General features: G+C 42.1%; 1 long non-coding RNA gene across 1 annotated transcript in view; it reads left to right on the top strand.

Moving 5' to 3' along the window:
* The window catches only part of LOC139827850 (uncharacterized), an 86988-nt gene that overhangs the window by 35845 nt on the left and 24093 nt on the right, over positions 1 to 27050 (top strand). Inside the window, exon 2 of the long non-coding RNA XR_011738918.1 lies at positions 23438 to 23532. This is a non-coding gene — a long non-coding RNA (uncharacterized lncRNA). The remainder of the gene's footprint in view (positions 1 to 23437; positions 23533 to 27050) is intronic.

Genomic DNA, 27050 nt, shown 5'->3' with positions numbered 1-27050 from the left:
CAGCTGGGATGAATAAAACAAACAGAGGTCAAGTGACTAATTCAAACCCAAGCAGTGCACGAGCCCTTCAGCTAGGGTTTTAGAATGAGGTTAATGCTTTTTAACTCCTTGCTATGGCTGCTGTTTTACACTGTTCCCAGCAGCTTGGCTATCAGGTCCACCAGGATACTGAGGACAACAACTGGCCTGTTTCTTGCTTCTGAAGCTATCATAGTAAGAATTACCACAAACACAGGGAAAAATGTGTGAGGAAGCACAGTGCACCATTCTGCGTATGCCTGTTATACAAATTATACTGGTGTCAGCATTTGGGAGGCATGCTGCCTGCGATTAGTCATCAAAAATGCAAAGTCTGTGTATGTGGTGAATGTATGACTGATCCTTGAAACTGAGGCGGTTAATGAAGGAGGTTGTGACACATTCAGAAAGAAAATAGATACTGGCTGATAAGCTGCTCTTTGAAACCACATAGGACTGGGATAGGAGCAAGGAGGCAGAACTAAAGCCAAGAGGGTTAGAGCGCTAGACAGCCAACTGAAGTGTTTGAGTTAGAGCTGGGAAAATAATTGCCCTGTACATCATCTTGCCTCTGTCCCTTCTGTGGGAGCCTAGGGCTTCTTTCCATGCTCTTCTCAGGGTTTACTTCTCCCTCTTCTATACATGATTATCTGGAAGGGATAGGGATGAACAAAAGCTCCTTCCACTTGCAATGCTACTTGTTCCTTATGTGTGTGTGTGTGTGCGTGTGTGCTGTTCTCTCCCTGCTCCCTGCAGAGAGCTCAGCACTCCAATTGGGATGAAAAGCAGGTAGCAGGTTGTCTTCTCCCAGGTCAGCCAGCTGCACGGAGAGACAGGGACAATCCTTTACCAGGATTAGTAATGGTGAGGCCTTGAAAGGGAAAATGCCCCTAGAAAAACGGCATTCTACATGACTCCCACCAGAGGGTTGTGTCTAAGTGGCACAGCCTCGTCCATAGCAACTTGTCTGTTCTAGTTTTATGCAGCTCAACAGTAGAGTTTCCACTGTTTCCCTTGCAAGACTCAAAAGAAAGCAGCTCTTCCAGACCAGATAACCCTTCTTTATTCATGTGGAATAATCCCACTACGAAGTCATTCATGGGTAAAGCAAAAAGAAGCTGTCCATAAAACAGCTTTCTGCATATGCTTGAGCTAGTGGATTCCTACATGTGCACTGTTGTGTTTGTGGAGTAGAATACATAGGGTAGGAGCAGCCCGGGGTACGTGAATGTAACTTCTCAGCGATATGGGCAAAACACCACCACAAATCACCACCACCACCACCCACCCCCCGCATCTTTGTAGATTCTGCTTGAATGTAGAAGTAGGGAAACGAGTCGTGGCATGAATTCTGTTTGCACAAACAAGCAACAGCATCCCCCACATATAAACACAACAACCTCTAGTAGGTGTTCAGACTGCACGAAACCATGAAACCTTCTGTGCATGTTTTAGGTGATATAATTACCCATCTGAAGGAAACAAATTTAACTTCTCTGTGGTTTGCACTCTTTCCTCTTAGGACTGGTGAGGCCTGTGACTCATTATGGACCCTGAGCAAGATAGAAGTATCACACACTTGAGTAAAAAAGACTTTACTGAGCTTGGACTATCAGGTTGTGAATGCAATAACAGTCCCAGGCTTTGGAGCGAGGCCCCTGAAGAACTGAAAGACAGGTGTCTTGTCAAGCGGTTGACACAGCAGTTGCAACTTGTCCTTTGGCAATCTGCACTTCCAATGAGTTAAGTACAGTGACCTTGATAACAGAAGGGGCTGCCTTTGGCACAGCTCCGTAGCTTTGAGCAAATAGTCTCTCATAGTGCAAAGGAATGCTAGGTACATGATGTCAGAGATGAATCCCAAACCTGTTCTTGCTTGTATTGCAATCTTTCAGATAGATTGGGATTGCGACGAGTGAGGCATGGTTTGATAACTTGTCCACTGGGACAGCTTCAGGGGGCTGTGCGCAATAATAAGATGAGGAGTGACATGGAGAACAATGAGGAACCCCGCAAGCCTCATCAGCCAGTCTCCCTTAATAACATCTTGAAAGGATTAAATCTCTGGCTGGTTGTGCCTTACATTCAACCAAACCATGTGCTTGGAGACAGCACAGCATGATAGTGACAGTTCAAATTAGTGTGCTTTTGGTGAAGCTCTTAAAATCACCAGAGTTAAAAGGAGATCCTAAGGTCAGATGTGACAGTATCCAAAACTCTGTTATGTTTCACAGTTGAGAAAGAGCAGAGGTGGTTGCACGAACTGTTTGTGAGGAGAACAAAATCACCTCAAGCCTTGTCTACATAGAGTTTGAAAGTGATTTCCAAGATATCAATCAGCGTAGTTGGTATGGGATTGGATCAGGGTTTCTTGGGCATTTTAAAAAGAAATAACATTGGAGTTTTTTGTTATGGTAGGTATCTTGGTTAACTCCTTTAAGACTTTCTGAGCTGGTGCCCATTCTGGGCAATCAGATATAACATCAGGCCAGCACTGTGATGCCTGTGTTTTCTTGGACATGATGTATTAAGATAGCAAATTCTTAACCACTCTTCTTGAGGATAACAGGATCGTGTCCTGATGCATTACGAGTAGGCACCATGTTAAAAATGGATTGAACTTTTTGGACAACTTCTTTGCTGGCTGTCCTCTAATGTCAGTTGGAAACATGGGGTAGTGTTAACAAGTGAGCCTGGCTAGCTGGTCAGCATGGACAGACAAACCAAGAAAATAGTCCATCAGCCAGGTTTGCAGTGATGATGAAATAGCACAGTCTGTGTCCACATCTGCAGCAGCGGTTTGCTTAGTATACTTGCGTTTGGAGTTCTTACTGGCTTGCAAAAACATGTAAGATTAACAACTTAATTCACTTGCACATTTCATATGGATGTAACAAGAAGCATTTTAAGAGAATCACAGGAGTGACTTGTGGCTTACGCAAATCTCCAATGGACAACTGAATATGTTAGCTATGGAAAATTTTGATTCCTGCAACAGTAGGAAACTCTTTTCTGTAATTCTTGCATGATTTTATCTGTTACTATTAAATTCCTTGAGTGAAGCATTAGGGACTTCATTGCTATGCACTATAGAATTATGTCAAGACAGTAAAACAACTCTTCACAAATAACCAGAAGTGGTCTCAGTTGCTGTGAGCGAGCACAAGAGTTAAATGTAAATTGTCCAATATTTCTGGAGGCCTCTATGTCCTGGCAGGTCTATTGCCATGAAACTCCCATGATGAAAAGGTGGTGAAGTCCAGCGCTTATTTCCTTTTTCTGTGTTAGAAAGCTGTGGTAGAAACTGAGCAATCCAAGGAATTCTTAAATTTCCTGTCTGCTTTTTGGCATAGGGGCTTAATAGATTGTCCATATCAGTATCCGTGAGATTGATGCCAGCTGCAGTGATGCAGGAATCCAAGAAGGGTGGCACTAGCTCTACCGGTTCTTCATTTTGTAACTTAGATACTCGGTTTTTTAACAGGCCTGAAATTTATTGAAATTGTTCAAAAAAGAGAAATCAGGACTCTCCCTGACAGAAACATTGCTGAAGAATATCTGGAAAACAAGATTTTCAGAATTCATTGAAAAATTACTGAGGCAGCAGAAATTCCAATTAGAGATGCTTGACTCCCCACCAAGATGGTAGAGTCAGTCTTCAAGAATAAGATCACATTGATAAGAGTAAGTGGATAAATATAATCCACTGAAAAAGAACTAGTATATTCTCTGTAAAAGGAAGTCTGGTGGCATTCTGTGAGAGACTCAATAAGCTTGTGGATGAAGGGGATTCCGGCAGACATGTTATGCTAGGATTTTCTTAAGGTCCTTGAAGACTTTCCACACCAGAACTTTTAAAATACATAAAATCACTGTGGAGTTAGAGGAAAGGTTCATTTACAAATAGAAAGCTGATTAAGGGTTAGGAAGCAAAGAATCATCTAGTGACCGCTTTCGGTGATGGGGCAAAGTCAGTAGTATCATCTTTTTGGGATCACTACTGGAGCTGGTTTGATTCCAAATCTTCATCAGTGACAGAACAGGGAGTGAAGAGTAAAATCTCTAATTTTTGAATAAGCAGTTTTGGGAAATCAAATACTACACCAACAGTGAAGAACATGCAAAAAAACCTCATAAAACTGAATGAACAAAAAGGTGGTGGATACACTTCACTTTAGGTAAATGTCAAGTAATTCTTCTAGGGAAAAGTGATCTTAACCAGGCCTGTGCTGGACTCTGAACTTTACCTTGCAACTTCCAGAGATATGGCTATGATGACCCCTGTAGTCTCAGAGATACGACAGGTTGGTATTGACCTTACTATACAGGATAGTGCCAAAAGGGAGGATTTAAGATGTCTCCATTGGAGATTGTCACCCTTCAGCGGGATCTGACTTCCATTTTACAGCCCTTTTCATTAGCCAGGACATGTAACTGCTATGGACATGTAGTTAAATTCTCCTCATTTTCTTCCTGAAAAAAATAATAATTGGACAAGCAGACTTCTGTGTTTCCCATGGTTCTTTTTCTTTCCAGAAATGATTCTCACTGTCTTGGAATGAGTGTCTTTGCTAAATAAAGACTATCACAGATGTCTTCCCCAGTCTCAGCAGGAACTTGGGTGATTGGTCTTGGCTGATGGTGCTGAAGTGGCTGAGTTCCCAAAATTCCAGTGAGTTTCTCGATGACAACTAAGATGACAAAGTGTGCTTGTAGGGGTTTCCAAAACACAAATTTCCTTTATACATATTTGCATTTATTCAGTACAAAAGGCCTTTTTCCTGGGTGACTGTGATGTGAATTTCACTTAGGAAGGACATATAAAAATCTTCCTCCATTTCACTCTCGATTTGCCATCTCCAGAGGAGGCAATTTCTCAACAAGCTGCTGAAGTTTCACTGCTCAGATATATAATGCAGTCCAATAGGCAACACAGGTGTCAATGGCCCTGTTAGATTGCTGATTTTGCTTGTGAAATTGAAATCTGTGGCCAATAACTAATGATGGAGTAGGCAAGAAATGTGCCTTCAGCAAAACTACAATGTCACTGTATTTCTCCATGTGAGGCAAAACAGGGATTCTGAGCAATGTAATGATGACAAATGTCTTAGTCCCACGAAACTACAAAGGGAATGGTCTGTTTCTGATTGGGACTGTCTATCGAGTTGGCTTCAAGATGATATAAAAGTCATGCATAAGAATCCCATGATACGGCTTTAATTCCTCAGTCTGTCCTAGAGTTGTCATCTCAAATTGTAGGAGAGGCACGTTCATTTCTGGCAGAGCTTTTATTGCAAGTGCTTGCTGGTTGAAGACTTCATTCACCTCTCAGTGGCTCCAGAAGTCTTGCTACTTGTCCCTGTTCCTCAGCAGGATCCAGTCCTCACGATTAGAATTTTGATGACATATTTGTGGAAAAGATTACACAGACCTGAAGCAGCAAGCAAACACAACTTTTTCATTGTAATTATTATGAGTTACAGCAGTGAATGAATGGCTGTCCTGCATCCCCCTGACTGTTTCTGGATGAAGAAAGAGGGGAAGGAATAGGATGAAATATGATTATTATTTTTTTTTTTTGTTATAAGAAAAAGAAATAGAGCACCTCAGATAGACAGGCACTAATATCGTGCAAAACCGGGGTACTCTTATAACGCATACAAAGCATATATCTTCACCTGAGGGCAATCTGAAAAGACCGTACACAAAAGAATTGATTATTGCTTCTTTGAATGTAGAGCAATTCAAGTGTGATCCTGCTAGAAATGTGTGTTGGAAACCTCCTGTCGACTAGATAATTTGAGATAATTTGTCACATTGATCTTTGTGATCAAGAGCCATAGGGTAAAAACAGAGATTGTAACCTCTCACTTCCAAAGAGATGTCCAAAGGTGAGGAGGCAACTTGTAGGTTCAACATGTCCATGAACAAAATAGGGACCTACCATGGGCTTCTGTTGCCTTCTTTCAGCCTTGAAACTGGGATGGAGCAAATACAGGAAAACCTCTGCCGGCAAATGTGAAGTGGTTTGGCTCCTGCCTGGCACAGGGCAACAGTCCAGCAAACATACAGCCATCAGTCTAGTTGTCTTCAAACAATGAGAGAAGATCCATTAAACAGAAGAAAAAGCTACTGTGAAGACACAGGTAGCGTGCAACAACCATTTCTGGGCATGTGTTTCTTAGGGAAAAGCGCAGGAGTGACTTTACTCACTATCTAGACTGCCTAACCATCTCTCCTTGCTGATAAGTTGGTGCACAGAAAAAGTGTGGGGGATGATGCTGACGGAGGAAATAGGAGAAGAAAAAAGCACACGCTTTATTTATGCAGGAAGAGTAGACCCTCAAGGCTACAAAACAGGCTAATTGTTCAATTTAATGGGAAATTGTGGGAGAAAATGCTTATTGAGGTAAATTGCCACTGGGAGAACAAATTTAGAAATTTCTCTGCTGAAGTGCCTTGCAAATCTGATTGATGTCGAAATACAACTTTGGAGTCTAATTTGAAAATATGCATTTGTCTTGACCTGAAACAAGAGTCACCAGACAATACCTAAAGCACCTGAAGAAAAGCCTCGGGGAAGCCGTGTGCATTGGTTTTGGGTAGTGTGGTTTTACAACAGGATGCAACAGCCAGTTGTGGTCTGCACCTGGCAGCCGTCAGGTGCTCTCCTTCCAAATACCCACGAAGTTGTTTCTTCAGCTTTTGTCCCTGATGCATTTCCCAAGTGGTAGGAGAAAGTTGTGATTAGGTGGGGTAAAAGATTCTGTCTCCAACACTCCATCAAGATTCTTTTTTTAAAGGAAGACGGAAAGTTCCCAGTAGCTCACTGTGATGATTTTTATCCAATTTCTAGTGATGTTTGTTTATTCTAAGCAGTATTACTTTCATCTGCTTAAAGGATGTAATAAACCTCCTTAAAATTATTATAGGAGCATCTACATTGATTAGCTCTTGGCAGGTAGGATTACAAATTGTCACCCTCCCCAACCATGCTCCCTGTAAGCAATGCAATATTTGGCCATTAAAGCCACAAGAAATATCTCATATTACTCAAATAAGACGGTACTTTCCATTTTAGTTTACCTCAGGCAAATTAAACAGGCCCCCTTGAAACAGTGACAAGAAGGGTTACGGGAGCTTAGCACAAGACACCAATTACAATTTGAGAACTAAATGCCATAATTAACAAGATGTATACTTTAATCTGAAGTTACTCAAATATGTGGCTGGATAAAGAAAAAAGGTAAGGGTAAACTCTGTAATTATAATAAATCGGTGCACTGAGGACGTGTGTACCTTTGAGGTATATTCTTTTATTCTGCAATTAACTTTCAAGTGTTTTGCTAAATATCACCCCCTTCCACACACACATACGAAAACTTCCTTGCACTCTCATTTTCCCTGTCCCTCTGAATAAGTGTTTATTTCCACAGACACTTTTCCTCCTGTCTGGGGATGATAGGTGTGCCAGTAGCTGTGCATGGCAGTTTTCCCCCTAGCTATGGGCTTCTCACAAACACTCCATAATGGCCCGGTTCTACCTTCAAGAACAGCAGCAGGAGCAGTATTTGTACATGCAGAGCTGAGAGCTTTTGAAAATCTCATTGCAAACTTCTTAAAAAATATAATTTCTCACTAATATGCTGTCTGATAAACAAAACCATGCTCCTTCTAAATTTAAAGGCATCTTTTCAAGAACCTTATTTATACAAACCTCTGCTTTTGCCATATTTCTGCCATCTGCAATAGACTTTTAGGATGTATTGATAACAAAGAATCTTGAATTTCTCCTTGTTCTTGCTAACAAAGATAAGTAAGAATCCCTTTACCTTTTAAGACAGAACAGTAGCCTCTTCTAATTTAGAAAATTATGCGCCAGAACCAGACCAGTGAAGAGGAAAGAAGGGACTGTTAAAAGTGGAGCTTTGTGAGTATAAGATGAATGTGTCAAGATTAAAGTATTCCTCTAATCCCAGAGTCAGGAAGGAAACCTACAGCTAATAAAGTCCACCCATGCAGTTTTATTCACTTGCATGCACTTTAGTAAAGGAAGATGTACAGTCTGGAGGCCAATTACAAATCACTCGTCTGATTCTTTTAATCCTTTTATTTCCATATTTGATCAAAAGATTTTTGTTTTTCTATGTCTAAAGAAAGAAAAAAAAATCTTAAATTTATGTGCAATGCATTGTCTTCTGTTATTTTTCATGCGACCTCATATTTTATTGTGAAGCTTTTCAGTTCCTCTGTCTACCAGTTTCTCCCGGCAGTGCATGGGTCTAGGTTTGTTTTTGTTCAAGATTGTTTTTTGAGAGTTTGACATGGTTTGGAAAAATCGGGAATATAAAGCTCAGTTCTCTTAGAGAGCCCCTGCTTCAGATTTGGCAATCCCCACTGAAACTGGTGCCTGGAAACTGGAAGGACAAGCACATGCAGAGCAGCAAACAGAACCAGTACCTTAGTATTTTCTGGTGATTCTAATGTGTTTCTGTTTTCAAAATGCCATAGTGTTTTCTAAAAATTTAGAGGTGAAGTGTGGTGCAGATGCACCCACAGTTTCAGCTACAGGCAGCCAGAGACAGCATGAGGGACTTGCAGTAATTAGAGTAAGAGTGGGAGAGAACGTTGCGTTGCTGAGGATCCATCTTTGATAGATCATGTATCTGGGAATAGTACATGGGAGTGGTGCAGGACATGGCAAAGGGTCCCTCTCCCCACCTAAGGGCTTTTTGGCTATTGCTGGCCATCAGGAAGAGAAACGCAATGCCGAAGCTTAAAGTAGTTAATTCAGCACCATGATGAAGGACAGAGAAGGTTAAAAACAGAATAACCACAATTTAAGGGAGTCTGAGTGCCAAAGTCTGCAAAAGCTTTGGTGTATGTATCAGTGTTTGGATGTAGTGACTTGTTAAAGAAGAGCCTGTCTTGAATGTAAAAAGATAGAGCACTTAATTGATCGTTTCACTCATTAAGGATATATAATGTCATTCTCCATTTCAGAAATCTGCTCTCTGCCTTTCATTGGTCTTTAGAGTGATCTCTTCAAACATGTATTTTCTACCCAAACCTAATTAATAGCCTATATTATCTTCTCAGTATTGCAGTGTGAGTGAACATGACAGTTACTCCTGTCATTCGGTGTGGTAGAACATGCATTGTATTCTCTTAATCATTACGCTCCAGATGCAAGAAATGCCCCACATCAATGAAGCATAAGTCTGCTGTGCAGGTGCTAACTCTGCAAGCTCTTTCTGCTCCTTATCGCTCATTCCCTCCCTGTTGTTCTTTCACTCTGAGGCTGCGTGTCTAATGCTGCTACCCGGCAATGAGAATAACGTGGGTGCCTGCGAGACAGCAGACCCTGAAGTCTGACTGTTGCGCTGCTGGTGATAAGATGTAAGCCAAGATTGCATAGCTCTTCCAGCAAAGAAGTCCAGCTGCGAGTGAGATACTCTGAGCAAAGCTCACAGGGTTTGATTCTGTCCCCAGATAGGGAGAGCCACAGCGATGCGACGTGCGTTATCTGATCAACCACCTGATTTTACAAGATTTGCAGAATGCTGTGCCCTTAAGCTAAGGCAGATGCTGAGCACTGGGTATGCACTGCGCTTCTATTCAGTGGTGGTGTAATTTCTTAATACCTTGGACTGTCACTTAGAAACTGTGCCTCATGTTAGAGGGACTCGCTGTAGTGCCGCACCAGCCTTCATTGCTGACTGGGCTCTGTTGAGCATTCTCTGTTGAGTATTACTGGAATGTTGTGAATTCGTGACAAAAAGCCAGGTAGGGTCTGTTTGGACACCCAAGAAGAAATCAAGGATTCGAGAAGGTTTGTACTTACCTTGCAGTCATACATTGTCTGCTCTGGGTTGATATACATAGCACAACTTGCTTTACATGGCCAGAACAGAGAATAAATTATTATTTAAGTGATGTGTGTGTGGAGATAATGAGAAGCAGTGAAGGCTGCTTAAAGGTCTTGCACTGTGGTTTGCTCAAATGTCTGGAGAATCAGCCTCTCCTGATCTTTACTTGCGTTTTTTTGCCATTTCTCTCTGCAGTGTCACATTAACCCAAATGTACCACGAGCCTGTTCCACTGGTTGAATCGAGTTTTTAGGAATTGTCAGCACTACTGAACTTGTCCATTTGTACAGGAATACTGAACATCGTCATTAAGTTCTGACAGTATTTTTACTCCTTACTGTTCCCTTTGATTTTCACACTTCTGTGACAAATAGAAACCGTTCCCTGATTTTGCATTACTAGACTAACATAGTTTTACTGAAACCTGCTGACCGGTCACTCTGTGTGTGCTTATGTTTCTGTTGTGTGTTTTGCATCTAGAGAGAGAAGTTTGCAGAGAAAATAAAAAAGAAAATGCATGTGTCTAGGTGTGTTTGAATTTGTAGCCTGCTCTGTTACTGGAGGGAATAAATCTGGTTTGATTGTGGATGAAAGTTTCAAAATCATTTAACTGATCTATTGCTTTTGGAAGATATGTGCCTAAATAGGTGCAACTGGCTTGACGTCCTCAATCCGCACCTTCAAGCATTTGCAAAAGGTGGTGGAGCTGGAGGTTGTGGTCACTCCTTCTATATCATCTCTTGACAAATGCTTCTAGGCAACTAAGCTGCTTTTGAAAGTGGAGTGAGGCTCTAAAGCCATTTAGATGCCTTCACTCCCTGTCAAGTAACCAGGCAATGAGGTCTGAGCAGTCCAGACCAGTCTGCACCTGGGTCAATAGTTCTCTGCAAATTTTTCCTGGTGTTACTGCATCCTCACTCTTTCTACCCTTGCTCTTAAGCATCTGGGTTGCGTCTCTGTGCTGGACCATGTCAAGATGCTTTCACAGTGTATCGGATCCATTGTGGGAGACCTGTGAAAGGACATTGTGATTTTAATCAGTACTGCAGAGGTTTTGATTCTGGAGCAGTGAAGCTAAAAGTATCTACAAGTTGCAGATTTTGGAATGAGATTTAGGTGTATGAATCATTATATGCACTTGGAAAATTCTTGCTTTTGCTCTTAATTGCCAGAATTTGCAGCATTTTTTTTAATTTGGCATGATTTCTTTCCTTTGCGTGCATGAAATACTTGTCCATATCTCTTCATGTATCTGTATTTATACATATGCTACAAATCAAGGCAGATTTGAGGGCAAATACTGTAAAATATTGCTTGAGGATTTAAGCTGAGATTGTAATATGTTGCTGGAAGGCTCTGGGCAATATTGCTTGAACAAAGGAACTCTTTTAATCCAAAAAGGGTTTGTTTACTGCAATGACTTTCAAACCAGATCAATATTTGTTTTATTAACCTGTTGGGTGGATTCAGTTTAAAGTCTTACTGCAGTTTGTTTGAAGTGGTTTGTACTTGGAAGCTCTGTGAGAGGTAAACAACGCTGAGAGTCACAGCAACAGTGGCCTATTGTATTGAGCTATTCCCTTTTGTACCGAGACTGTTGACCACTTGTGTTGTTTTTGAGGATATCAGCATATGCTTCTTTCCTGACGCAACTTCCAGCATTCAAAAATCCCAAAGATTAGTAAATATTTATAACAAAATGCTTTAAAAATATTGTTCTCACAAGTGTTTGCTGGCTCTGCTGTGCATTTTGCTTCTCTTTCAATATTGTGGTACAGATGCAGGAGGAGTGAACACGATGATTGCTAACAAACATCAAGAGCAATGCAGCTGTGCCTGATTATATTAAATCAAATGATGACGTACCATTTTTGACATACGCAGCTTCTCTTTATTGTAAATTAATCACCCCAAGAATCTATTTTCATTAGTTAAAACATTAGTGTTTTGCCTCTTTATGTTTTGCATTATTTAGAATCATCATGGGCTGAGTTGTTTATTTACATAATTAGCTCCATATGCCTTCATTACATTCAACATATGGTTGCAACTATGCGGGACTCCTGTCCCCTTAAGAAGCTGTGCTGGCCCTGAAGACAAGCCTGGGAGATCCTCTGGACATCTTCATGAGCTTGCAGCCTTCACCACTTTGAGTGGCAATGCAGCAGCCACTTTAGACTTACAATATACCTTTCCTCTTTAATTGGAATAAAAGAGAAGATGTCCATGCCTGCGACTGCCAGCAATCGTGTGATGCTCACCAGTGCAAGGTTGCATGGGGAGGACCAAACGGTTCTGCAAAACCCTGGTATTGTCTTAGTTGCAAGGCAGCAGCATTCTCAAAAGCCGACTGTGGCCTCAATTCATTATGATTTTGAGGCAACTGTAGTCCTGCCAGGCTTTCATGCTCAAAAATCCTGAGCTACCCTCCAACACAATGTGAGGTTGATGGCAAGATCATCAGATCTTAAAAAAAATCAATTCTGGATTCTTTTATTTTTCCCTTTGATGTTCAAGCCCTTGGTGGTTTCCATTTCCAAGCTTTTGTCTGAGAATAGGAACGCTAGAAACTTTGCTTTAAATGAAAGCTGAGAATAATCCGAAATTACATGATCCCTGGGACCTACGCCTTTGACCTTGCCTTGTATCCCAGATTTGAATATTGCAGCATTTGAAATCCCAGTTTGTGGCCACTCTGGTTGTCTCCATCAGTGCTCCTGCGGGCGCGCCTCGTAAAGCAGCCATCCCGCTCCTCTGATCCCCCATCTGCTCCTCAGCTGATCATCAAGGGGGTGAAGCCTACGTGCTCCGAGCCGGGGCAGGGAAGCGCCGGGTGGAGGAATAAAGCAGCAGCGGGTTTGTAGCTCAGCGGGAAGGAAAACTGCAGACCTGCATGCAGAAAACGTGTGAAAGGGAAATAATAGAAAGGGGGCAGACAAAGGTTAAAGAGAAGGAACAGACAACCTAAACGTGGTTTGGTGGAAGAGAGGACCTGCTGTCTTCCTCAGTTTTTACTTTCTTTCTGGAAAGCAGCTTTGCTCTGGTGTAGTTATTTTTGATGTTGTTATCAGAGTTTCCACGTGTGTCTGTGGAGTGAATGATAGTACCCAAGCACTGGCAGCACCTAAGCTATCAGACTGAGTTTAGGCATTACATATAATATTGGAGCATGGTTCCCTTGTGAATTCTTCAAAACAGTGAATGGTGCTTAAAGGTGTGTAAGTCAGGGGACATTAAATTCCCATGTAACTGCTGCTTCCCTTTGATTTTTTATTCTGTTTCGTGAAAATACCATGAGTGCCCCTGATCTGCAACACTTATGCTCGGTAGTTAAAAAGGGAACTCAGTACAGCCAGGAGAGCTGTGCCAACTGTCCTGTCAGTAACAGAGTGCTGCTCTGTTATTTACCAATTTTATCCCCCAAACCCTCAGGGATTAGAGAAGAATTACTGCCCCTTTCTAAAGGATATCGACACTCAGGCAGATTAAAGACCTTGCTCAAGGTTGCACACAGAGTCTGTACTTAACCTGACAAATGAATTTAAGCCTCCTGAGTCCTAATCCAGAGCCCTTTCTACTTAGAGCACAGATAACTAATCTGAGCTCTTGAACTGTACGTGGCAGGCTCCCAGCCGCGGGGTGAGGTGAGCTGGAGCTGGGGTGGCCCCCTTTGTCCCCGTGGTAATAAAGCAGTGCAGAGTGCAGAGATGTCGTATTCAGCCTTTAGAGTTTGTGCAGTGTTTCCCATTCACTGCCCTGTTGCACAGCACCATCTCAGGCAGGGACCTGGGATGTCATTAGTGCCCCAGCTGTGTTCTCACTTCGTATTGCATTGAATACTGTGTTCAGGTTTGGGCCCCTCATCATAAGAAGAACATTTAAATACTAGAGAGAGCGCAGAGGAGGTGACAAAGCTGGTGAGGGGTCTGGAGCACAAGTGTGATGAGGAGCGGCTGAGGGAGCTGGGGCTGTTCAGCCTGAGAACAGGAGCTGAGGGGAGACCTGATCGCTGTCTGCAACTGCCTGAAAGGACAGGGGTGTTGGTCTCTTCTTCCAAGTAGCAAGTGATGGAACAAGAGGAAATGGCCTTAAGTTCCACCAGGGCAGGTTTAGATCGGATATTAGGAAAAATTCTTCATGAAAAGGGTTGTCAGGCATTAAAACAGGCTGCCCAGGGCAGTGGTGGAGTCATCATCCCTGGAGGGGTTTAAAAGGCATTTAAACAAGGTTCTCATGGACATGGTTTAGTGCTAGGGTTAGGCTGGGCTGTGGTTGGACTCAACGAGCCTGGGGGGGTCTCTTCCAACTGAAATGATTCTATGAAAGTAAGTGTGATACCCACAGAAAGGAGACATAAGAGTGTGGGTGAAAAAGGGAGCTGGGAGTGAGTTTAGGTACAGTCTTTCGTGTCTTGTAGCTAAAAGAGTTTAACATGCAGTTAGTAAACACGGTAAGTTTTGTCACACTGCTCTGAACCATTTTTTACAGGAGTACTTAGCCTACTTATGAATGTTGGGACAGATTTACCCCATCTATGACTACAGTGAAGTTACAAAGTGTACATATCTTCTCCTCCTCCTCCTCCAACATGTGCTTCATCCTTGAGCTTCCAACCTGATCCTCTTTTGCTCCCAAAGGTTTAGTTCCCTTGCACCATTGTAGCGGCCTGGCTGATAATTGCTACAAGTGCTCGCAGAAAAGCATCCTGGTTTAGGCTGATCTGATTTACGTTGTGCAAGTGAACCCACTCTAACAGCTTTAAACAATTGGTAATTGCCCTCAGACTCTGCCCCTTCCAATGTTTGCCACCCCAGTGACTACAATAAGGCATACCAAGCATGATCTATGGTACACATTGCCCAGAAGACATTGTCCTGGGCTAAGTGTTGCTGTCAGTCGTGGGCCATCCCACATCTGCTCACAGAGAGAACGCCACAGTGGACTGTAGCATTAAATCCTCTCTTTGCAATTACGCTGAATGCCATTCATTTTGGACAATGCACAAGAATGGTTTTTGTTATTCATTACCAAGTCCTCTGAGGATTTTTTTTTTCTCTCTCTTTCTTCTGGTGATTGTTCTAAAACCCTTGAATCTTTAATTAGAATGAAAATTTGCTTTATTGCTCAAATCTCAACAATATAGCAGTTAGGATGAAATGCATACATCCAGACACAGCTCAGCGTGCTCCCTTCTACACTATTCTCACCCCACCGCTCTCCCATGTGCTACGCATACGTGTCCACTTTTCTTGCCCCCCGTAAATAAACTCAATCCCAAGACTTCCATGCAGAGAGATGCCATAAAACCCCCACTGAGTGTCCAGCTACCTTCGCCATCTCCAGCTGGCTCCTTTTTCTTCACAAGTGCTGCACGTGTTCTCTCTTCTCACCCCTCCTCTCTCTAATGCCTCCTGCACTGGTGTTCTGATACTGCGACCACCATCGGTGGAAGCAGCACAGCACTTACTTCTCAGAGTCTGGGTTTTTCTCCTGGATGGACTGGTAAGAAGAGCATCCCTTGAACATCGTTGTGGACTTTCAGAAATAAACTGTTTTCTAATGGACTACTTTCCTTTTCAACAAAGTTAATTCAGTAACAATCTATTACTTCATTACCCAGCCTTTAGAAGAGTTCTGAAGCAGGCATTAGTCCCTGAATCTGCAGGTCACTTAGCTCTTCTCCCATGACACATAAAGATTGCTCATTCATCAGATACTTTTTCCACCCCCCTCCTAGTAAAAAGGGACAGGAAATTTGAAACAAAGGTGACTTTATTCCTGTTTTGTGCTTTCTCAAGATTTTTTTGTCTAGTGCTTAAGTGGGAATAGTATTCCTCAAAAAAAAAAGAACAAAAAAATAAATGTGATTGAGTATAAGCTCCTGTTTAAACAGGATACATTTCAGGCTGCCAAAACGACTTTTACAGAACTAAATATGAGGATCCTAACTGAAAAAGAAAATTTATTTAATAACTTGGCACAGCCTTTTTTATTATTTATTTTTACAAGAGACTATTCATGTGTGTGCATGATTTCTTAGCCTTACATAAATGACATGCTTTTTTTCGTCTATAAATATTCAGGTTAGCACATGCAGGGCATTGATTTTATGGGTGATACCAAGTGGTGTATTTGTTGCAAAAGGGCAAGCGAGATGCCTGGTTTGTAATTTTTTTTTAAATCATGTAATCCATGTACTTCAAAAGCTGCTTTGTTGTTGAAGACATGGCCAGAAAAAAAGCTCAGCACCTTGTGTGTAGCTCAACCAGGCTTTCAGCATCTCAGCATTGAGCAGAAAGATGAGTCTGCTCATGATGTTTACCCACCCTGGGCCGTGTTTGCCTAATATATATGAAAGGGATCCTGTTATCATCAGGCAGGCGTTCCAGAGGAAACACTCTCAGAGCTGCAGCCAAGGGAGGGGAGCAGGGGGGTGCTGGCTCCCACCCCACCCACCACCGGCTCCACTGCTGGGGTGTCTCTGTCTCCCCAGCACCACCTGGTGGGACCCCCTGCTGGTGCTGGGGGGGCTCAAGATTTGGGGGGATGCACTGGTGGTCTTACCAAACAGCACGGATGTGTTCCTCCTCATCAACTGTAATTTTTCCAGTCTGCGTTGGTATCTGCTTTGCTTGATCACGGATATCGCTGGATGCCGGGGCTCACGAGCGCTTCCTCTCAGCTTTTACTACTGTTCTGCACGAGCCGGGAAAACCACTGAGCTTATTTTTACTTTGGCTTTCCCATCTGTCTAACATGTGCCATGGTTGAGTAAGATTAATAGGAGGCATAAATAATCCCTAAATAAAGGCAAATGACCAAGAAATCCTGAACTCAGATCTTCTGATAAAATTTTGCTACTTACTGTCTGAGTTGCTCTTGGTGTGGCTTTACTCGCCCCCTCACCGCACACCAAGCTGAAGGCTATGCCCACATCCCAGAGGAGCCAGGAGGTGCTGCATGTGCCCTGGCCAGAGCACAGTGTGTTTATTTAGAGCCAAAAAGTGACATTTGACGGGTGGGAAGGGGAGATGAGAGAAAGAGATTGGGGCAGGAGGCTCCTATAGCAGAGTAGGCAGGTTGCTTAAGGATGTGAGCAGCTCGCCTGGCTTGTGACAGAATGGGACATCGGTGCTAGGAATACCCCCAGGGCTATGGCTCCACAAGTAGAGATGCTTCAAAGCAGAAACTATCTCAAAACTGAAGCAGGATTTCCCCCTGCGTTAACTGGAGGGCAATAATGTCTGAAATTCTTTGTAGAATAAAACCTAGCTGACAGATTTACGCTGGAGTTTCTTTAGCTTTTCTTGTTCTGGGCAGGAGGCAAGACTGCTCTGTCACCTCCACAGGGATGTTTGACGTGGACCATGTGCCCAGCATCCCACGGTAGGAGTGCACAAAATTGTCACGCTGGTGTTCCACTGCAGCAAACTTCTGGTTTCAAAGGAAAGTTATAGTCACTGTGTATTTGCATAAGGCAGAGCTCAGAGACCTTCTGGTGAGTAAAAGCAGAAATGTCTTTCCCCTAAATACAAGCAGCACTTGCTAATCAACTGGTGTCTTGAATTTTCAGTTATAGGTCAAAGAGACCTTCCCAGTGAATCATGTCAGCCTGTTAATCACATGGAGATGTCTTCTAATAGACTGGTCATAACTGGGTCCTGGGTTAAATGTACTCAAAGGCCCTCAGGATATGATTAAAAACTTGTAAAAAGCTACCACCTTAAGCTGCAATTCTGCCACTTTTCTGTCCTGCATCTCCTAAAGAAAGGGACACCAATTTAGAATTTTCTTTCATGTCTTGTAAAATTTCAGTTTTCAACGTGTATTATTAGAAACAAGGGCTGAAGTTTAATCACTCAAGAGATATGGTTGTGAACAAGTCAAACCTCCCCGCAGACATGCCTTAGTCTGAGGCTGGCTCTGTGCTGGCACTGCTGAGTTGGCAGTGACCGTGTCTGGTGGCATCAGCTGCCACACGAGATGCACACCTATCCCAATTCATGTTTTGGAGGGCACCAAGCGGACATGAGAAATTAATGTTGTTTGATCTGAGTTTGGTTTTGATCTTAGTTTCACTATTGGATTAGGTCTCAAGTAGCTCTCAGACTTGCACCCTGGTTTAACAGGGCATCCCAGCAGGCAGTACCTTTTTCAGCATAGTCTTGTGTTAGATTAGAGGGTCAGGTAAATAATCTTTTGATAGATTACGGAGACAGCAGTCTCTCTTGACTTCACTGAGGTTTCTCATGTGTTTAAGGACCTCGCTTGATTCAGGCCCACAGACTTTATTGGTTGCCTGATCTGTTATTTCTTTGTAAATTTAGTATTAGTTTGGGGAGTTGTAAGTTGTCATCCAGAATTTCTACCAAATCGCATCTACCCCGGATTACTGATCTGTGTTTTTGCAGATCTGGCTGAGGGTGAAATTTGAATCTGACCAGCTGCCAAACAGGGCATCTGTCAAGAAATTTACATACTGTTATATTTCTGTAGTTCTGCAGTCTATGTAAATAATATTTGCCTCCTGGCATCTTCCACACAGAACTGATTTCCTCCCTGTGGTTTCTTGCCAGAATCTTGGCCATTTCAATAATTGAGACTCACACTGAGACCTCAGAAATGTTAATATCCAAAAGCACTAAAATCACCGAACACTGCATGATTGTGTCTATTCTAAAAAAATGTCTTAACAATCAAATATGTCATATCTGGAGAAACATCATATTTCTTTGCTCCAGCTCTGTACTCCTTTGTAATGGAACAGATGGAAACTGGAATGACACCTGTTTAGTTGATATTTCCACTCTGGAGGAAGGTGGGACTCCTTGGCCAGTACAACTACTTGTACAACCAGCTCCATTTCACCTGGCACCAAATTAAGAGGATTAGGGGATGCATGGGAGTGGCGAGAAGGTGAGCTCATCACCAGTTTCACCAATCCATATGTGATGCTCAACATCGTATAACCCACAGCCAGCTAGCATAGTGCTCCTTTAGCTTAGTTCAGGAAATAGCAGCAACCTGAGAGTCAGGAATTTATAACCAGCTCCCTAAGGGTCTCTTTAATCTTGATCCAGGAGAGAATGCGTCTCCAGTCTTTATCAGCAGGATCTTCCCAGGCAGGGTCTGATTCTTGTCTCTGTGAGTTCTGTATCAATGAAATCATATGTACATCTAGGCAGCTAAATAGAACAAGGCCAGGGAGCAAGCTGGACCACAGATTGCCTTTACTGTCTAATTATTCGCACACTCCTGACACGAGCCAAGCAAAAATGTACACGAGGACTATTCCCAACTCTAAGAACAGGGCATGCCATGCCGTTTGGCTCCTTGCAGCTTCTGCGGTTTGCTTACCTCCATCCACGACACCGTCCTCAAAGGCTTTGCACCCTTGGGAGGCCCCCTCATGACTACCTACCCCAGGGCACAAAACATATAACCTCAGCATCTTGCTATGAAATCTGGTAAGCTGCAACACATTATTGCGTGCACTTTGAACTGAAATAAACACATGAAAAATAGTAATTATGTGTTAGGCTGCAGGGCATCTTTGGAGCCTGTGAAAGACTCTGGCAAGTGCTACACCGTGTGGTTACGCCATAAAAGGTCCCTGGCCCTATTTTATTAGCTTTATAGGCAAAGGTGCTGGCATTAAAAAATGTGTTACTATGTTTAGCATGCTCCAGACAATGAAAAAATTCAATGAGTTGTGTAATCCACAAAAAAACATCAAGTCATCACCATGCCCCAAACCAAGAAGTGTTGTGCAATATCTGTGCCTCTCTTCTTTTGCACACAATTTCATATTCTATCCCATGTTAGTTATCCTGGTAGACGCCCATTCTGTTTTCAAAGGAAAAGATATTTTATGACTTAAATGCATAAATCACAATATTATCTCTCTATCTTGATGAACTGTGCTTTCTAATGAACACATGCATGTCCGTATTAATTGACAGACATTGAAGGGGAACGCAGTCCTCGTATTTCTGAAGCTGAACTGAAAGGCATTCAAAATTCATTCTCATTATCAATTTAGCTTTGCAGGAAGAAAGTAAAAGAGATAGGAGCTTCTTTGCTTTTTTCATGCCTCTTTTTTTTTTGTGGAATACACTATTTATATCTGATATGCAATGAGATACAGGGAGTGTTTAGAGAGTGAAGGTATATTGAATACCTAGACAAACTTGAATTATAGCACTGCAAACCCAAACCAAACCCGTTGACTTTGTGAAGTCAGTGAAGTGAAGCTGCTTTGGTTTTGTATAACTAGTTTTTTTCTGGGCTGTTATAATACAGACTGGAGGGTGATGAGAAAACCCAACATGTTGTGTCTTATCTTACCCACATCTGTCTGAAGGGGAAGATTTATCTACTTAAAATCTTTCTGAAACTTGGCTGGCTTGGGTCAGTGCAGCACAGTGATATGGGTCTCTCCCATTTGTTGTGTCCATTTGTGGGTGTGTTTGTTCTGTGGCGGCTGCAGCAGGAGCTCACCCAGCCAGCAGAGGTTCATGCACCCGAATTGTGCAAAAACATTACAAAAAACAGCAGGTGTGAGGTGAAAGCACATCACCAATTTGCTCCATGTGATCTGTGCCCACGTCCCACCAAACGTGAGTGGGATGGGGAGATCCCACTCCAGTGCGAACACTAAGACCAGCGGCATGTTGCGTGGCCACAGGGTGAATCAACAGTTGACTTGGACAGGATTTACTTTATTTTCAGTGTGTCTAGAAGAGGCTGATGGTAAAAAGATTTCTGTGGTGGTCTCCTTCCCTCTCACTCCAAGATCATCCTGGCCAGTGACAGATGCTGCTGCTACTTGCGTGACTTCCCAGAGCCCAGGAGTTTCACTGGGGTTCTCTGGATGAGGGGTGAGAAGCGTGTTGTCTTGCTGTTATATAGTTACCTTTTCCTCCAGTGGTTATTTGCGGTAGATTCACATAAAGCAGTGAACAACTGGCCCTCATTATTTTTATGAAAACCTCTGCTTGATCAGATCATACTGGCAGAATCACTTCAGTCTTCTCTGTCTATTAATTGGTTTATTTCTTCAAAGGGAGTTTATTTTTTCCACGGTTCCACTGTATTTTCTGTGTATCTTCTGGAGCAAAAAGAAATCAATTCTTTGAACAAGTTGCGTCTTGCAAGAGCTCTTTCCTTGTTTAAGTGGGCTCTGGTGTATTAGGAACTGATTTGGATGCTGCTGTTAACATTTCCATATTCCTTGAGTGTTTCTCTACATTAGCTAGGTTTAGGGAGTTGCCATGGAGGTATATTTACCACCAGATGAGTCAGAATTATTTAAATATGTCTGTCTGGATCAGAAGGTTTTATTCCAAATTATGAAAGGTGTGCAAGCCTTCATCTCTGAACAGCCCCTGCAGCTCCTTCCCTGCCACTTTGTTCTCAAGGCATTTTCACCTTCCAGGTCCTTTCCTGCTCCGGTGCCTTTGCCAGGGGTCTCTTCTCTGCTTCCTCTGACTGGAAGTGAAGGCAATGAGCCTTTTCACCACAGACCTGGTTCAAGCCTTTGAAACTGGTGGAAATATTTTCTTCTATTGGCTTTGCTAGGTGTCTTATTACCTACACCCGCCTGCCACTTTTCAAGGGAATTAGAAGTAGTTTTGGGGTTTCTACCTTTGGAATACCCAGTAAAACTGGAATGACTGGGATGTTCCTTCTCTTCCTGTGCTTCTGATCTGCTCGATTTCTGCACGACCTCGTTCTTCAGAACCGGGGTCTCCCTATCCAAGGAATTTAAACAATATATCGAAAGAGAGATTTAGTGAAAGATTCCCTTTTCTGAGCGTTGCATCTATGGTCACCTAAAAAATATGCCAAATAAATCACAGTCCTGAGTGGAAGAAACAAATATTAATAGAAGAGCGATTGTATGTGCTGAGAAGCCTCCTTCTTCTTCCCGAGGGCTGTGAGCTGGAACGCATTTGAAATTCTTCCATAGCTTGTCGACAGCAGAAATAAGTGCTTGGACTCGACACCAGCAGAGCCCCATGCTGTTGTGGGCTTGCAATTGCAGCAGCTCTCTTTTGTCTTAGGTGGGCTTTTCTCTGTCTACAGGAACATTACATCTCCCTGAGCATGCAAGTATTTAGTGAACAATTGTTATCCAGTTTCTTTTTATTTTTTCCACATCCTCTGAGCTCTCATGCTATCAGAAAAGATACTATCAGTTACCCCTTTACGCACACCCACGTTGGTTCATCTCTGTACTGAGTAGTATAATTGCTAATGTCTGTAGTGATGCACATACAGGTATGAAGACCAAAATAGTAAACAGATGTCAAGCATAATTAAGATATACATGTGTTCATGTCTTCATCTGTACAGAACAAAACAGCTTCAAAAATGTTTGGGTTGTGGTCTTAATCCAAGTTAACTTCACAAGCCTCAGGTTTATGCAGAGCCACTTATCTCTAATTCTGCATTACCTCAGAACAGGGATTTCCCATGTTGCTTTTTACAATGCCAGAAGCACTAGTCGAATGGAAATAGGTCTGATGCAGCCATATGGAACAGCATGACCTGGAATTGCTTCCTTTTCACTGTGGGCAACTGTGCTTTACCTTTACAAGCAAGTCTAGAAGAAAGCAAAATTGTTAAGAGTCTGCAGCTACAGCAAGGTGAACTCTGTGGTACTGAAGGCACAGAAGGAGAGACGCTCAGCTGATGTCACTATTCCCAAAGTTTTTCGTTAAAGCTTTGTTAAATTAACCTGTTTTCCCAAATACACAGTGTTTCAAACTGCAGGCATAACAGAATGAGCAGCAGGAGTGGTACCTGATTAGACCAGGTGGACGCCCAGCTCTATTTCATGAGCATACACTTTGACATAATATTTCTTCTGGTTAAATTCTGCACAACAGAAGGCTACATGTAATTTCTTATTTTCGTTCTCAGCAAACTGATGGGGTAATGTTTGATAGGAATGTGCCTACCAAGCCTTCTTCAGACATTGTCCTAGGCACACACAACTTGTCTACCTCCTACGATTTGTGTTGTCAGTGGCACACGTTTGTTTTCTGATGTAATCATGGTGTCAATATTGGTATAAATCAGATTCTTCTTTTTTGGGGGGTCACGTTGGTCTGTACTCCAGCAGGGACTTTGTGCAATGTCAGCCATACTAGCACAGAGCACCTCAGAAATGTGTGGCAAACTGTTACGTGATTAATACACAGAGCCAAAAGGACTGAAATATCTGTGAATGTGTATTAATTTTTGATTGTGCTCTTTGCTGAAAAGGTGTTTCACATCTAAGAAAATTCTTTGCTGTTGCAAAGTCTCACTTCTATGAAAAAGTTTTGTATCACCAAGAAATATTGTAAAATTTAAAGGAACTGAGTGACAAAGTTGTCACTTTCAAGAAATCTAGGAAGAAGCCACATCAATATGGTTGGTCTGTGGTTATTCCCATTTGCAGAAAAGTCAGATAAACAGTGAATTGTCCAGCAAGTAGTTAATAGTCCACCAAATGTCTCCTTTCCCTGGGACCAAAGCACTCACTGTGCCATCTTTTGCAGTTTCCTCAAACGTGATCTCACCCCTGTGCATGAGTTCAAAGTGCTAATAAGGAGAGAGACAGATGAGGGATTCATCTTTCACCACATCCAAGGAGGTATGGAGCATTTGGTCTTGTAACACTTGCAGCCAATGTAATCTTGGGGGTGGGGATGCTCTGGTTGTTTGGGAATGGGGCTGCCCCATTTGTCCTTTCTCGCCAGGATGTGACTGACTGCAGCTCGTACAGGTCTTGGCAATGGGTACGAAGTGCAGGTCTCCTCTAGCAGAGCTTTCCATGAAGATGTGGAATGCCACAGCCCGAGGTGTTTGCCACCATGACGGTCTTTCTGTTGATGTCCTTCACAAATGGCTTCCTGCATGCAGAGCATCCTCCATGCTCTTCTGGAAGCTGTAAGCTTGGAGAAAAGCAAGCACAGAAAATTCAGTAACTGCCTCCCCAGTTAAAACACAGATTTACCACTTGCATGGATTTGCGGTAAAAAAAAACAAACACAAACAACAAACTGATACTTACATTGCTTTTAATTTACTATATTCACCAATGACTCTTGTTTGCTGCTGCTGCTAACTACATTAGGATATTGTCTTTTCTATTTATTTTGCATACACAAACTTCTGAGCTGAAAACACTACAACACATTTACAGGAGAAACAGAGTAATGGAAGACCTCACTTCCACCCAGAAAGGTTGTGTTACCAAAATTATTGTAAAATTGAAGAGAATCAGCATTTTAGTTTGCTTATGCTCGTCACTTTAGAAACTTTAAAGGTATTTAAGCTAGGAAAGTTCAGGCACCTACCTGAGCTGTCTAACTAAAGAAACTTGGCTCCCTCTGTAGTCAGTGAAAGGAAAGAGAGAATCATTTCCAGGTAGGAGTTCCAGCCCAAGGCATCAAAACTCGCTTATTATTTTCCACAAAGAATTAGGCATTCTGCACCATAAACACACATTGCAGGCTTCTGCCATTTGCTAATGCTTTCACGTACCTTTCATTTACTTAGTTTCTCACTCATTGAAAAAACTTGCATGTTGGATCTTTCATGTGTTCTAAGTTCAGGTTTATGTTTAAAGCTTCCTCTTTTGAGAACTTGGATTAGTTATTCAAACTTTTAGAAGAGTCAACACTGGTCTCTGAGCCTTATATCTAGTGTCACAGACAACGCGAAAACCACACAAAGCTGGCTCATCCATGCTATTTTATTTCTATGAATGTGACTTTTGGTAATGGTTTCACATGCTGTTCTTTAGCTTTTTCCAACTCTTCTGCTGATTTGGTATATGAATATTGGCCTGTTTACAGGACACACAGAAGACATTTTGAATATCGATGAGGTTTTTTCTGCTGCTCTAAATGTAAAGGGCTTTGTGCCACACGGAAGCCTGCTTTTCCTCTCTCTTTCTAACATGTTACTTTACACAGAAGTTAAATGACTTTTTTCCTTAAGTGACAAATGTGACCAAAAGGTTCGAGGCCCTATAAATCAAGCAAGGTCGCTTTTAAGTTGTCAGCTACCTTTTGCGGTGTGAATTAGGAAGAAGAAATATCATATTATCTGCCATGACAATGTAGATACAGCTGGTAGGACTGGAAATATGTAATGAAAAAGTGTGACACCTGTCTACCTTGCTCTGGGGCCAAGCACAGGCCCTCTCACTTTGCTCTTATGTTAGTGGGGTGTGGGAGTTACTCATCGGTTGAGTAATCAGCATTGCTCTCAGAAGGTTGTTCCTTCTTTCTCTGAGATATACACATGCATATAAATAAGCTGGTCTTTTAAACTGCTAGGATTTATTCTGAGATTGAAAGGTATTTTCACTACAGTGTTTGACAAGAAGTGATGGCAAAAAATTCTCAAAATTTCTTTGGAAAACTTCAAGGTTTTAAAACTACTAAAAATGAATTTAGTTGTTTTCTTTTTGAAATGATTTTTCATGTTTTCAATAAAAATAAATAAATATATAACAGTATTTTTCATAAGAAAAGATCTGTCCCTATCCAGAGATATTTTTTTGTTGTTTATTTTCTTTACTTATTGGTCTTTCTTTCAGGATGTGTATTTCAATGGATTACCAAACTGCCTAGAATGAGCCCTACCATTCTTGTTGCAGTTTTCTCTATAATATTACTGATTTCAGCATGGCTATTTGATAGTACGGTTAAACTGAGTGGAGATGGCATCTTCTTCCAACAGATATTTTGTCAAATTCTTATCTTAAATCTATTGCTTTTTACTAAGTTAAATCAGCATCACTGATTCATAAATATTTGGCCAAGTCCAGACAAATCTCCCATTTGTCCTGTCTGAAATTTCGCTCTGCTCTAGGATTTCAAGGTCATTATTCATGAATAGGAGTGCTTAACATTAGTAAAATATGTTTTATTGACCAGTGCTTCTGGAAGGTTTTTCTTTAATGGAGTTTATAATTTAAGAACTGAGTTTGCACATCTTCCACCGTATCTGAAACTTTGCTTTATAGGTTACCACAAACTCATTGAGAATAAAAAAGGGGCATCAGGGGCTAATATCAGCGATGAGAAGGATAAAAGCAGAAACCCAGCAGCAAATACTCTGCCTGTTTGAGCCAGAGATTTGAAACTTTCCCTGGCTTGTGGGTAATATCACATTTCCCCCTCCTCTGTCCCCACCCTCCTACTGAGATCAAAAGACAATATTCCTGCCTCTTTGTAAGCACTGTGCCATCTGCACAGCTCCATTTGTAGAAGCAAAGCCCTACTCAGCCTCTGTTTCCTCACTTAGATGTATGATACAGTCTGTACTGCCAGAGATCTGGTGTGGTGGGAGCAGTTTTCTTATGTGTGAGCCTAACAAATTGAAACCTGCCCTCTGTGCTCAGTCCTGGTTGAAACAGCTTCCCACAAAGTCAAACATCAAGATCACAATCAACGTTCTGAGGCAAAATAGGAGCAATGCTTGCTTGTTTATTTTTAAATGCCACAAACCTAGTGGACAAAAATTCTGCTTATTAAACATTCGTGGCCTGATAAAGTTGTCTCCTCTCTTACTACACTGAGGAAAGGTAAGACATATAGGAAGCCACAAGAAACGTTCTTCAGATGGTGGTGTCTCCATCACTCTTCAAACACATGTTGGAGGCCCAGCTATCACAGAATCACAGAATGTTAGGGATTGGAAGGGACCTTAAAAGATCATCTGGTCCCCGGTGGTCTGGACACCACCACTTATTTTAGTGGGGCATGACAAAGCAAAGCTCCCCATGGGTATTCCCAGCCCCACCAGCAGCACTGACAGAGGATGGAGGATGCCCCTCTTGAACGGTTACGGGACAAATCAGCTGTCGGAAAGGATTTTAAAAGGAATTGAAAACTGGGTAGACACATTCTCTGAGGCGGCCAAAAGCTAGAACTGCACATTTGGAAAAGAGGATTGTATTATTTTCAAAGAAAATACCTGCAAGTGAAAACAATTATCATGCAAACAAAGAAAAACAAACAAAAAACCACACAGACACATACACATAAAAAAAAGAGGATATGAGAGATGGGTACAAAAGCCCCAAGAAAGTTCATAGCAATCTGTGTAACTCAGAAGCTAGAAATTTAGGAAATACAGGGGAAAAGAGAATCTTCC

The sequence above is a fragment of the Patagioenas fasciata genome, chromosome 4 (genome assembly GCF_037038585.1).
Source record: "Patagioenas fasciata isolate bPatFas1 chromosome 4, bPatFas1.hap1, whole genome shotgun sequence".
In the NCBI taxonomy this organism is placed as follows: Eukaryota; Metazoa; Chordata; class Aves; order Columbiformes; family Columbidae; genus Patagioenas; species Patagioenas fasciata.
Note: the sequence above shows the minus strand (reverse complement) of the source record. Positions and strands in the feature narration are given on the sequence as shown.